We start from the raw sequence: 6,000 nt of genomic DNA, 5'->3' as shown, positions 1-6,000 counted from the left end.
GACTGTTCTTGGAGTGTTCTTGAGTTCATAATTGTGTCGGGTGGTTTGAGTAGGTGAAGTTGCATATGTGGCTTGCCCGAAACCGACACCCGGGGCTCAAGATACGACCCGATGAACTTTTAAACTTAAAACTTATGGTTAATGATTTAACTTATGATAAAAATTAATGGATTTCATTATTAATTAATTACTTATGATAAAAGAGGTAATTATTATTATTTAAGACTTATGATATAAATATTTATTATATCATTTAATTATTAATTATGATTTAATTAACATTTTAATTAAGCTTATGATTAATAATACTTTTTATTATTAAAGGAAAATACTTATGATAAGTATTAAACTTATTTTTGAGAAGTTATTATAAGACTTATAATAAAGATTAAATAATTATTTAATTATTATAAGACTTGATTATTATTTAATTATGATATAATTATTAAATACCTATGATTTAATAATTTTAATTAGAAACTTATGATATAATTAATAATTCATTATTAATTTATAATACTTATGATATGAATTAAAATTCATTATTAATTAATAAAACTTATATTATGATTAATATTTAATTAATTAAATACTTATGTTATACTAATTATAACACTTCAACTTATATTAATTTTAATAATTCATTTTATTTAATTAAACTTATGTTATGACATAACTTTACACTTTTGACTTTAATAAACATTATAACCTATGTTATTATTATAACTTACACTTTTTAAATTAATGTTGACTATGTTGACCAAGTTTGACTTTTGAGTTGACTTTTGGTTGACTTTGACTTTCAGTTGACTTCTGTTGACTTTCTAAATAAGGAAACTTTCCTAACTTCAAAACTTTCTAAAAATAGAAGTTTCTAAATTTGGAAACTTTCCAAAGATAGAAACTTTCCAAAAATAGAAACTTTCCTAAAATAGAAACTTTCCTAAAATAGAAACTTTCCAAAAATAGAAACTTTCCTAAAATAGAAACTTTCCTAAAATAGAAACTTTCCAAAAATGGAAACCTGCTAAAAATAGAAACTTTCTAAAAATAGAAAGTGTGTGTCCTTATGCTGTTCCAATCAAACCGATGCATGCTGAGTAATGTTCTATGTCTACTTGCAACATGTACAATAGCTATCATACTAAGACTTGACCTAAGTTAGTTATTTATATCGACCTGCTTTATTTATAGGTCGGCGTTGTGATCATTCTTGATCACTTTACTTCGTATGCTGTTCGCATTCTTGTGTGGTTACTTCTTTTGCTTTAAGGTGAGTTATAGTCCCATTTTTCTATTTAGATCTTTTGGGATGAGAATACATGCAATTTATTTTATATTTTGGACAAGTGGAAGTTGGTTTAAATTATTCATTGTGAGTTGAACAAAAATATTCCCTAGTCTGGTAACTGTAATCATTGGTTTCTACCGGTGAACGCGAATCCTACGGATAGATCTATCGGGTTTGACAACCCCATTTCGAGCTAGTCGCGCTAGCAATTTATAATCGGAATGTTTAGTACTTCGTATTTAGTTGTAGATACACTTGTTCGGTGTATATTATTTATTGTGTTTGGCAAGGGTAAATAAAGGGTTAAGTGGTTACCAGGTGGCTCACGGAAAATGGAATAATGTTTTATTATATGTTTTCTAGCATATAATTTGGTGGTTCAAAAAGGAGTTTTATGTTTTCAAACATAAATTTTTATTGTTTAAATTAAATATTGTTTGCAATATTAAACCTATAATTCACTCAACATTTTTGTTGACAGTTACTCGCATGTTTTATTCTCAGGTTCATGATTGAATGCTTCCGCTGTGCTTAGAGAGTCTGCATATTTACGATGGCAGCTTTTGTTAAACATTAACTTGCATTCTATTTTTGTTACATTAAATAGTGGTTGTTTGTTGACTTTGTTTTGGGTCAACTTTTGGTTAAAGTATTATTGTATGGTTTTTCTAAACTTATACATTTTAGTAGATCTCCTTTATAGGAAATCATTTTTTTTTTTTAAATAAAGAATGCAAGGTTGTTTTATTAAATTCATATAGAGTTTCGATCAAGCTGTGGGACCAAGTGACGGAGCCGTTAAGTGTTTTGACGGAGTCGTCACAGTGACGGTTATGGTGAGAGTTCTTAGAGGTTGACAATGGTGGTGATATGTTGGTGGTGTTCGGTTAAAATAAAGAAAAATTGTATACGCAGTAGTAGCTACAATATGTAGTAATGGGTTATGTTCGGTTATGAAAAGAAATAGGAAATATGAATGAGTAGATGGTTTTGTTTGATAGGGTGTTTGAACAAAATAGAAACTAGTACAAAAAGTAGTAGTGATCCATTGATGATAAATCAGTGATGGTGTTGGTTCAACGAAGGTGAGCTTTGCTTCAAGAGAAATATATAAATGATACGAATGAGAGTAGTGACCGATTAGTAAATAAGAAATGGATGTAGATGGTGTGTTGGACCAAGATAAATATATAAAAATATGATACTGTATGCATGTGTAATTATGTTTCAAAAGTAAACATTGAATATACATAAAGTCATACAAGTGGGCTTGGTGACAATATGAATCGAACAATAAGGAGTACCATTTGCAATTTGAGAGTGATAACATTCATGTATCTACATATATATATATAATAATATAAATATAAATGCAAATATAAATAAATAATAATAATATTAATAAAATAACAATAATGATAATGTCATGACATCTTAAAGAAAATCAAACATGAATGTTATTTGTATGCTTCTACCGACACTATTTTCATGAGTAATATATCGTGCTACATTGATAATTAATGGCATTTACAAGTCTTTAGAAAAATCCCAAATTTTTATATTAATTAACTTTATTTATTTATGTCATTATTGTATAAAAATTCGATCATTAATTTATTAACTAAAAATTACATCAACTGTCGCGCTCTATTCTGGGTAAAATATAAAAAGTGTTGAAATTTATTAATTAGTTTCTAAATATATTTTTAGTAAGCCTAAAATTTATATAACTCATTTTCGGATCACTGCTCATTTTAAAATCAATATAAGTTTGATTTTTAACTCTCTCTAATAATCATAAGTGCTACCATCGTTTAGTAAATGAATTTGAAACCAAATATGTATATTCAATATACTTTATATATATATATATATATATATATATATATATATATATATATATATATATATATATATATATATATATATATATATATATATATATGTATGTATATATATATATATATATATATATATATATATATATATATATATATATATATAAATTTATAATAATTTTTATTATTACTTACATACTTTTTCATATTTATTTCTAATAATTAAGTCGTATATATATATATATATATTTACATATAATTGTTCGTGAATCATCAAGAATGGTCGAAGGTCAATTGAATTGTTCAAAATTTTCGAGACTCAACCTAACAGACTTTGATGATCGTGCCAAAAATATTAAATCGTGTCGAGAGTTTGACTTAAAATTAGTCGAAATTTTTCGGGTCGTCACATAAGTAACTAGAGGGGTGAATAGTTACTTAATAAGTTTTTAACACTTATTCAATTGATCACCAAATTTGATTTAACTTTGATCAACCAACTCAACTCAAACTTGATGTGTGTAGTGTATATGTTCAAAATGATCAATGAAGTAATGTAAAGAACATAGACACAAGGATTTATAGTGGTTCGGGTGGATGTTAACTAATCCACCTTAATCCACTCCCCGATTACACTAATCGAGATTTGTTGCTTCACTAAGCACTTTTCTCCAAACCTGCTGGAGATCCGATTTACAAGTCTTTAACTTCTTTGGTAGACAACAAACATAATCTTTCTATCCATTTGAAAGATCAACTCCAACCTAGATCAACTTGTCTTCACCTTGGACAAGTATTAATCTCCAAATAAGATTAATCAACTTCCTAAGTCCCTTTAAGGAAGTGGACCACTAAGCTAGCCTATGCTTCTACAAATTGAAGTTACAAGACTTATACACATTGCAATGATGATCCTAACACAATACTAGGACATACATTACATTAAGTAAACTCACAAGATAAATAATTTTGTTTAGTAAGTTTACAACAACCCAATTCTATATCTATAAGATCATAGAATCTTCTCCTACTTGATCACATTTGAGTAGTAATTGGTGCACTTGTGATCACTGGAGATAAGCCTTTGAAATATGCAAGAGGGTCAGCTTCAAATGCTCTTAAATGTTTGCCATTTATAGTGAGATTCAAAAAATAGTCGTTGACACACGGTTGCCTGCACGGTCGACCGTGGTGCGACCGTGTGTGCTCTAGTCCAAATTAGGTATCCGTTGTATAGCCGTTTGACTCAAATTTGAACACCATATTTTGGCACCTTTACTCCTTCTAGTTTTATGACCCGTCCTAATCCATCTGGACGAATACATTACATTTGGTTACATCGCGAGGTACTTGACCTCTATATGATATATTTTACAAACATTGCATTCGTTTTTAAAAGACAAACTTTCTTTACATTGAAAGTTGACGGCATGCATACCATTTCATAATATATCCAACTAAAATTGACTTAATAATAATCTTGATGAACTCAACAATTTGAATGCAACGTCTTTGAAATATGTCATGAATGACTCCAAGTAATATCTCTAAAATGAGCAAACGCACAGCGGAAGATTTCTTTCATACCTGAGAATAAACATGCTTTAAGGTGTCAACTAAAAGGTTGGGGAGTTCATTAGTTATCATAAACAATCATTTCTAATAATATAATAGACCACAAGATCCTCATTTTTCATAAATATCATTACACTAGTAAGTGTATAAAATCCATTCGTATGATGAACACCTGGTAACCGACATTACAATAATGCATATAGAATATCCCCCGCATACTAGCAAGTATGCCATAATATTGGCAATCGCGATCACCATTTAAATCGAAGTACTAAAGCATTCCAAATTCCAGAATGAGGTTTGTTAGGCCCATAGATCTATCTTTAGGATTCACGTTAAATAGGGGTCATTTCCCTAATTCTTAGGTTACCAGACTCGAAGGGGCAATATTAGGTATAGTAATCCAACCATAGAATGTAGTTTTAAGTAATTGTGTCTATTTCGTCAAACATTTATTAAAACAGCGCATGTATTCTCAGTCCCAAAAATATATATTTCAAAAGCATTTAAAAAGGAAGCAAATGAAACTCACTATACTGTATTTTGTAGTAAAAATACATATGATAACATTGAACAATGCATGGTTGGCCTCGGATTCACGAACCTATATCAATTAGTTATCTATTAAAACATATAATGGAAATCACCTAATTTCATTTAATACTATATGTTATTTATGTAATTGTAGTTATATGAAATTCATACTAAATTTCATTTAAAATCATATATATGTTTATTTTGTATATATATCAAAAATGATTATTATAGTTATATTAATATCTATATATATTTAGTATTATATTAAAAATGCCTAATTTGTTATGTGTAAGTATTTATATAATGTTAATATGTTTTTCATATAGTTATAGGGAATATTAATATAATTATAGTATATATAATAAGTGTATTTTTATGTACAAAATATTTATTTGTTAAAATGATAGTTTTGTTAATAATGAGTTACTAATACTAATAATAATAATAATAATAATAATAATAATAATAATAATAATAATAATAATAATAATAATAATAATAATAATAATAATAATAATAATAATAATAATAATAATAATAATAATAATAATAACTTTATTAATAATGATAATACTAATAATTTTAAATATTGTTTATAATAATAAAAATAATAATAATAATAATAATAATAATAATAATAATAATAATAATAATTCTAATAATTATAAAGATGATATTAGTACTAATATTAAATAAAATATTAATACATTTTATTATTTTCATATTAGTGGTAATAATAATAATAATCCAAATCATGTT

This window comes from Rutidosis leptorrhynchoides, chromosome 1 (genome assembly GCF_046630445.1).
Source record: "Rutidosis leptorrhynchoides isolate AG116_Rl617_1_P2 chromosome 1, CSIRO_AGI_Rlap_v1, whole genome shotgun sequence".
NCBI classification, from domain to species: Eukaryota; Viridiplantae; Streptophyta; class Magnoliopsida; order Asterales; family Asteraceae; genus Rutidosis; species Rutidosis leptorrhynchoides.
This window is presented reverse-complemented; position numbering follows the sequence as displayed.